The sequence below is a fragment of the Rhynchophorus ferrugineus genome, unplaced genomic scaffold, assembly GCF_030347505.1.
Source record: "Rhynchophorus ferrugineus isolate W39M unplaced genomic scaffold, kcgeb_rfMv2 rfM2, whole genome shotgun sequence".
Lineage (NCBI taxonomy): Eukaryota > Metazoa > Arthropoda > Insecta > Coleoptera > Curculionidae > Rhynchophorus > Rhynchophorus ferrugineus.
In genome coordinates this window covers 41,054,819-41,064,188 of record NW_027472581.1, presented here as the reverse complement: position 1 = coordinate 41,064,188, position 9,370 = coordinate 41,054,819, and positions in this window count along the sequence as shown.

Below are 9,370 nucleotides of genomic sequence, written 5' to 3'. Positions count from 1 at the left end.
ATATATATATTTTTTTTTGTACAATTAATATTATTTAATTTTTGTTCCATAGTTTTCTACAACTATTTCCCATATTCCCAAATTATTTCGATACCCTGCTAACAAAATTGATGTTGATTTAGCAGCGATGTAATAATTTTTGTACAATTAATATTATTTAGTTTTTGATCTATAATTTTCTATAACTATTTCCTATATTCTCAAATTATTTCGATTCCTTGCCAACAAAAATTATGTTGATTTAGCAGCGATGCAATAACTGATTAATTTTCGCACATCGTTAGCATTTCGAAACATCGAGCCAGTGAAGTCACGCTTGATTTATTCCTATTTGGTGTCGATTGTAGAAGGTTTTCCTAGACCAATCCATGATTGCGTTTAGGTTTATTTACAATATTACTTTAGATCAAACAAGAAAAGAAAAGTTGAAAATATAATTCGAAACTGTACATACTTTTCAGTATGTGTTATTTCGTCGTGTGAATAAAATACTTTCTCCGTACACTGAAAATATGAGACTTTGTACCAAGTAAATCGCATTTACGAGAAGTTTTACGTTTTTATTTCAATTTCAAAAGCGCCTGATGGTCATCGAATGCTTTATGAAGCTTATGGTAACTATGCTTCATTTATTTCAACATCTGAATATTGGTTTTGACGTTTTGAAAGTGGCCATTTCGCATCGAAGACAAAGAGCGCTCTGGAGAGCCAAAAAAGAAGATTTTTTGACGATGAGATTCATGAAGAAGATGAGAGACGTAAACATTACTCGAAGATGATCCGTGTAAAATGCAAGAAGAATATTCAGAATTATTGGAAGTGACAAAGAAATCTATTTCATATCACTTGAAGAACATAAGAATGATCGATAAGCTTGGATATTATATGCCATACGATTTGAACGCAAAAGACATTGAAATACCTTTGACCATATGTGAAATTCTGATTCAGCAGTATAATCGGTAATATTTTTTTCATTATATCTTTGCTGGTGATGGAGGGTGGATCTATTACGAAAATTCAAAGCGAAAAAGATTACGAGGACAACTGATCATGTATAAAAATCAATAACAAAGCCGAATTCATTCATGACTTCGAGCTCTTCTTTATCAATATGGTGGGATCAACTTGATGTGGTACACTATTTTTTTATTAATTATATCTGGCATTAGACATTCTCAGTAAAATATTAAGTTACAAATTAGTTTATTAATACTCTTCTGTGCATTAATACACAAGCATGGTGAGTACGAGATAATGTAGTAATACATGAGTAGTAATACATGAGTATTACGTATTTCCTAAATTAAAATACAAGTAAACTACTTAAGTTACGATACATTTATATACTGAACAAGTTCTGGTGGTTTAGTTCGCTTCAATATTCTCATTTCCTGTGTGTTGTCCAGTATCAGTATTGCTTCCACGTTGCTGTTGGTACGTAGCGAAAATCATTGTTAATTAATTCTAGTACTTTCTTTTGGATGCCTTGGATTACTAGTGGGTTTGATGTTTTAGTAGAACTCCATATTTATTTCATCCATACGTCCAAATTGGCTTTTTGGTTGACGAGACCAATCTATTTTAGTATGTGCAATTTAGGATCAAGTTGAGAGCATCTTCCGTCTAACCAGATTTTACTTTGAGTCTAATCTGCTCTGTTTCTTGTCTAAAATGTAAGTGATGTAATTAAGTTTTTGTCATTTCGCCTCAACGCAAAAATTAACATGGATAGATTTGGAGCTATTAAACTGTATTTTCCAGTCTCTAGATCATTTGTAGATCTTGTGGACAACTACTTGTACTTTTTTTATAGTCTTAGACAGAGATACATTTTTTCCATGACAACCGTGTCGTCAAAAAATGTACTATGTACCCTTCCTTCTGTTGTTGGAGTATCAAGAGTATATAGCAGATATAGGAGTTGTCCCAAGACACTGCCCTGTGGATCTCCAGCCGAAATATGTTTAAGTATTGAGAATGCCCCTTCATGAGAGACTCCAAATTTTCAGACAGAAATTTTGCGGTAGCAATTTGCTCATTTTGTATATTAATTCCAAATGCCATACCCTGTCAAAAGCTTGTGAGACGTCCAGAGAAATTGCAAGGCGTAGTATATTATCAACTGCTAAAATTTAATGAAAGTATCAATGGGGATCGCCATCGATTAGAGTTGATGCATTTGAACAGAGCACTGCGAAAATTGGTCGGAATACGAGCAAATCTACAACAACGCTTTTTTCAACATGTCAACACTCTATCATATATTGCAAAATCGGGGAAAAAATACCATTAAACATGAAAATGGGAAGTGCTACTCCACCCGCCGTACTCTTCAAGCTTTGCTCTTTCTAATTACTATTTATTTGTTTTTACAGCCCATCAGCCTCTTCGGCTATTTAGGGTTCTAGTTACTATTTGTTCCGACATATAAGTCGTGACTTGTTTAACAAGCGTTTTACTTCTTATGAAGATACCAAAAATAAGTTGATTTGTGGATTGCTTCAAAGGATGCATCGTTCTTTCGAGATGGAATCTACAAATTTCCTGAAGGATATACCGATTTTTCACAATAAAGCTTCAAATTAAAGAAAGTTCTTTAATAATAACTTTTGGATATAAAAATTTATTAAACTATATATAATTTTGGCCATAAGAGAGTTACAATAAAAACTTATTAATGTTTCAGAAAATTCAAGTAAGTCAAGGTTTTTGTTTGAAGTCGAAAAAAGTTCTCATCTGATTTAGAAATCGCTCATATTTCAATAAAAAACTTGAACTTTAACTACTAAAACTTGTATTTTACTTAAATATACTTATTTGTATACTTAGTATAAAATATATTTATCATTATTTAACTATATAATATTCTACACTATACAAGTCTTGTTACGAAACTTTTATATAACAATTCAGGTGTTTTCTAATAACTATATCTTATAACGTACTAATTAATTTTAACTGATATGAGAAGAAAAACGAAATAATTATATCAATTAGTTCTAATTATCTTCAGAAGCTTCAGAAATTTCGCACAAACTAATCAATCGTAAAATAGCAATACCTGCGACAAAAAAACTCATAAACGATCAGATGAAAGATGCCGCCAGGGCAATATAACTGTACATTATCAATAAATTCTGGTTGTTATTAGCTGTACAACTATAAAGACCAAAACACGACGCGTAATCATATCACAGATTTAATGACGAGGAAACAAATAACAATAAACAATAAGGTACCACTTCTGTAATTATTTTTCAATACGGGAGGTAAAAGGAAAATAAACAATTAACTGCAGCAGGAAAACAATTTCGACATGATGAGTTTAACAATACATAGATAACATTCTATCTGTGTAGCTTGCACTTGAGGAATATAATGTGTAAGATACGTAAAACATATTCGAATCGTGCACTGTTGAAGTTGTTTCATTCAATTGTCCATATCAATTTATATTCGTCGGTTATGTTGAAAGTTTAACGGAGAAATTTCAATGGCTTTCCATTCCATCAATATTTAATGATTATTTATCTGTATCTTTCTATCTCTTTATCTATCTATATTGTTTGAAAAAATTAAGGTAAATAAAATATTCCTTTATTTAAAACAATCATAGTTCAATTTCATGTGAAAAATCTTGATGAGTAATAAAATATTAGACACTTGAATGTATTTTGACCGGCGATATCTATTGGTAAACTATAATGTTAAAAATGTTGAACAACCTATGCGAACTATTATATTTTAAGGGTTTTAATATGTTTCAACATAAAATAACAGTCTTCAATTTAGTATTACTGATATATCCAGTGCATGCAGATTGATCGCTTAAAATTGCAATTTCGATATTTATCACTTTTTTTATTTAATTTATAGAAATCTGCTGCCGACCCCCATGAAACACTTTTAGAAATAATTTAGGGTTTGTAAAATATTTGTTAGAATTACAAGTGTTATTGGACGAAAACTAAGCAGAACCTCACTAAGAACTTTCAGATAGTTTAGGAGTTGACGAATGAATTATTTAGTTCCGGCTTTTACTATTGATATAATATACTAAAACAGGTGTTTTTGGTGGCGTATTGTCTTTGGCAATAAAAAGTAGATCTACTATGACAATCTCAAACACAAAGAGACCGTACATATCGACACTCAGTAAAATATTCATGGTCATAAAGTTTTGCTGTCTATATGGTGGGATTAGCAAGATCTATTGACATTGATTTAATAAGCTAAATGACGTATGGTTGAAAAAAAAACTAATATAATGTCCGGTTACAAGTTCAAGTAGTATACAGTGTTGTGTTTTAGCTCGAATCGGCCATTCTGCTTTACCTAGCGTACTCATTAAATCTTTCGCCTTCTGATTACTAGTTTTTCAGATCGATGTAGCCAATGTAAGGTAAGGATGAAATGGCACATGGTCTGAAAATGCTGATATGCGAAAATGAATGGATGACTACTAGATGGCTGCCAAGCTATCATTGTTTTTTCAGACAATATCACCATGTTGCAGAAAAATGGAAGAAGTTGTAGAAATTTATGGAAACTATTTTGGTTAATATATATTGGCCAATTTGCCTGAATAAATACCTTTTTGCAGAAAATAAAATGCTCAGAATACATGAAAGCACCAAAAACGATTTAAAGTAATAAACTAAATTATTGCTTTTGTAAAAATTTATAGCTGATAAAATATTAAATTGATAAAATAATAACAAATTTATGAATGAAAATTATTAATGACTTGCCTTTTTGGATATGAAATGAATTCGTGTTCAAAAATTGCAAAAAGAGTTTGGTGCATCAATATTTTGAGGTTAAAAATATTTTTCGTTTCTTGTATACTGGATGCAAAATTTTGTGAAAAATCAAGATAAAAACGATTTTCATCGAGCGAAGAGCTAGTAGTTGTAATAAAGAGAAATTTTATATATCTTCCAGAAAGCCGTTAATATACAATGATATACATGTTGAAGAGTTGTTAGAATACATGTATTGAAGTTAAGAGAAGTTATATTATAAAGTAAAATAATTTTTTGCAACTTGAAATCAGTTTATCCATTTTCTACAAACCTATTGGACATCCATTATTACATAATGCTATATTAACCGTTAGTATTTTGTTAATTGATTTCAAATATTAATTTTTTCAGTGTGTCATGTCAGTGAATGTTAGTAGTCTCTTTTTTAAGTACCTTGAGATATTCTGACAAAATCTTCAATTTTCAAAAAATATTTGATATCAAAATATTTCAATCAAAATTGTAATAAATCCTTTAATTAGTGATAAGAGTTTTATACCAGTGCCATATAAGTGTAACTATCGGTAAAAATACAAAAAGGAAAGTATATTAATAACTAACTTAATCTGCGATATAAAACCTAAGATAAGATATTAAGTTGATAACAAAAAATGTTTTGGAGCAATTTGGCGCAAGGAGCACTTAAACCTTACAGAACTATATATACCTGAGATTATCATTTTATGTGATGTTGTTATCTATCTTTCATCAACTCTTTGATTTACTAGCAAAAACTCTACGATACTTTGAAATTGAAAGTCAATTGATGCGTACAAGAAAAACAGCGAGTAATAAAATTTTCGAAACAAAAGAAACAAATAAATCCCGATTCAATTGTCTGTAAGTAAAACCGTTCTCGACTAAATTGATTTCATATGTTTCTAAAAACAGTACGCCGAGCTTTTTTGCAGGTTAGCAGTGTAGGGACTTACTTAGGGTTCTGTTCTTGAACGCGCAAAAGGTCGTTAGCATCACGACCGGAGGTCAGGGGCAGTGTCGGCGAGTAGCCGGAATGGTACCGTAGAAGAATCGGCGGGTACCGGGTTACCCGCGTCGATTTTCGTGGAGATTTCAAGTCTTGGTCGGTGAAATCGATTCCGGTGGTTCTCTCAGCGGAACGTCGTGGAAATCTCCACGCCTCGGTGGTTGGTGGTCTGCTAATATTTAAGAAAAAAATCGAGTGAGCAATGAATTTATTTAAAAATCTACGCTATGCAGACTAGTTTAGTACGGGTGTTCATTTTGTTATACAGAGTGTCTCACCATAAGAATGGCAATTAAAACGAGAATAATATGAAATAGTGTCTTTCAACTATTAATAATCTAATTAAACTATATAAGTTGTGGTCAAATATATCATAAATCCATTATATAGATTTAGGTTATTCTATTTGGATCGATTATGATATTATGTGAAGTGTGGAACAAGGACCATGTGTGCAATGAGCTAAAAAATGCAGCAGTTCCCTTGTAGAAAATCGAAAGCTTTACATCCATTGTTTGGAAATATTGACCCAACATTGCATTCGAATACGTACGTGATTTTATAAATTTATTAACATGCGAGGGAGGTTTCGAATGAAATCAATTTTTTCAACAAAAAGCGTTTTATTTCTCTACATAATCTGGATATAAGCGATTTTTCAATTTTTTTCTTCCTTCCAAATAATACGTTTTCCTAAGTCAAAACCATCAGATACATCTTGGCTTTTTTAGTGTACGTTTACCTGGAGAAACCCACGTTTTATTGCCTCTAGTCACTGGTGTTTTCTGATGTATTCATGTTTCGAAACGCTGCAAAGCTTGTTCGTTTTGGTGTTGAACATCGCCAAACACTCTTTTGATGAGGATTCGTTTACGATGTTTGGCATGATGACCCTTTTTGGGTAACCTAAAAGTCATTTCTGCTGGTATGACTACAACGGAACTCAATGAAATACTTAGCCATTAAAAGTGATGGTGCATAGTCTCCATAGTATACATCGAGCCTTTTTTTGGCTGATTTTATTTTTGCATAAAAATAACGCTTAATTAGCACAGAAAAATAATGTATCATTTATATATTTTTTTTATCTGATGTTAACGGCTGTCAAACCTATATTACATAACACAGCTTGTTCAAAATTTCACAATAGTCTATTAAGACATGACAGTTGAGAGCAGCAATGATACATTTAAAGTTACTGAACGTGAAATTTAAAAAGTTATCGGCAAAACAAAAGGGTGTACTTTAAACTTGTCGAAGGTAAAACTAATTTTAACCGATTTCCAAAAGGGAGGAGATCTAAAATAATTAGATATTTGTGTATAATGTTATTGCTGAACTCATGTGACGGAAAATCGAAAGTAGTTTAGTAGTTCATTCAGTTTGTTTTAAGCACTAACCATATCGTATGAAAAGGCGTATAAATGCTTCTATGGTGTAATGGATAGAGCGTTCAGTTCACACGCGGAGGTTGCAGGTTCGATTCAAGACGGGGACAACAACTTTCTATTGTTCTAGGTTGATTAGGACATTTGTCAAATCATCTAGACTGGGTAGCGCACAACGGGGTCTGAAGCGTTTCTTATATTTAATAATTGTTTCTTTATACCTAGTTTTCCTCAAACGGGCTGTATTTTTACTTGGGCTATCCATTGTAATACTTAATAAAATAACTGAGTAATTTATCTAAAGCTAAAAAGAGAAGAATAAAATATTTTTAGTAAAAAATTAAACCGACTTCAAAATAAATAAATTAGGAACTCACTAAAAAGTCCAAAATAATCAAACTTAGATTTTTAACACAAAAAAACGTTTTAAAACAAAATATGTGCATAATAATCTTTGTAATAACTAAATAAAAATAAACAAAAAGCTTATTTCACCTATCTACTACACGTATTTTATATTTTACTATACACAGACAATTTAGCTTAATACCTATCTTTAGGGTAAATGATGTGGCTCGGTGAATGGAGGTAAAACGAAATGAAACAGTGGTGTTTACATTATGTGATCGTTATTTATTGGCAATATAAAAAAATGTGAAAAATAGAAATAATAAAACGGATGGCAGCGGTGTTACCTGGTGACGAGGCTGGGCAGTCGATGGTGGCACGTCTAAACCAAACGAGGGTTGAGCACTGAATGAATCGAAATACCCTTCAATAACATCCCAGATAAACGTCTCGGGGTTGCTGCCAGCTATTCGTTATCGGGTTCTAGTTGGCGCTGCTGGCACCCCGCCCGTGTTCAACATCTGGGATTATATTTCTGGGTATTTTGTAGACCGTTATTCCACGATGTAAAATTCAACATGCCTCAAGGTCTCTACATATCTATACCTATTTATCTATATAATTTTAACTATTTCTAACTGATTACTTTGAAGTCGGTATCGGAGAAACGTAAAATTGCAGTGCAATAAAATGCAATATTTTGTAGTTTTATATGTTGATGTTGAAACTCTCTTATATGATTTCCAGATCAACTGACCTGTCTTAATTTTGAAAGCAGCAGATTGATTCCAAATTTAAGAGTAAAATTAGGGGCATCGCCAAGTCATAGAGAAGCGTGGAGTCATACACAAGATAATCTGAGGATATATGGTTTCGAGCACATGATATCGTTTTACAGTTTGTTAGGGTACTTAATAGAATGAATACGCTGATATTAAAATTAAACTGGAATCACTCACGTGACCAACATAAAGCTCTACAATTTTTATTGACTAATATACCTCCATCAGTACGGAATTTTCATCACCATCTTTCACACAGTCTTGTTCATCGTTTAAAAATGTACAGGGGATCTTCGAAATAAAAAGCAAATTATTCTGCAACAACTATTCAAAACAACAATTGTTAATCATAACATAATTAACATATTAATTTACAAAGCTTTGTTGTTATATCTAATATATTATTGTGTGTTGTTATTTATTGTGTATTGGTTATTCATTTAATTCTAATTTTAACGTTTATCAAGCATTGGTATATTTTATTGGTATGATATGTGTGACACCATTAATAGGTCAACCAATCAATGTTGATCGCCATGTTCTTGTCTGTTTGGTCTAATATTTATTACACGATGATTGCCATTGATAGTGATGTAATGATGTCCCAAAAATTAGCAGAAAATATTCATTAATTACTATTATTTTCAAAGAAATTGTTCCTTAGGGTATACCATGTGCCAATATAGCCATAAAAATGTATTGTTTGCTCCTGATTTTAATAAAATGATAATTAAATTACGCGATATTAGGAGGTAATGACTATAAAAATAAGAAGGTATGGTTCAGAAGGTATTAGAAGGTATCTCTCAGAGAGGTAAGACTGAACTGAAAAAGAATTTGATCCCACACACATTGTGGACTTTTCTGAAATTTTGTAAATGAGCTTTGATTCATTGTTGGCAGCTAATTTTTGTTGATAATAAATATCTCATAAATTATAGTGTGTCTTTTCATAGTCTGTTTACCTTTACATTCGACTTATCACCTTTCTAGTTCTCTAAATAATAGCTTTTGGACACTAAAGCAGAATATTGATTAGCATAAAGTATTGCTGTTCAT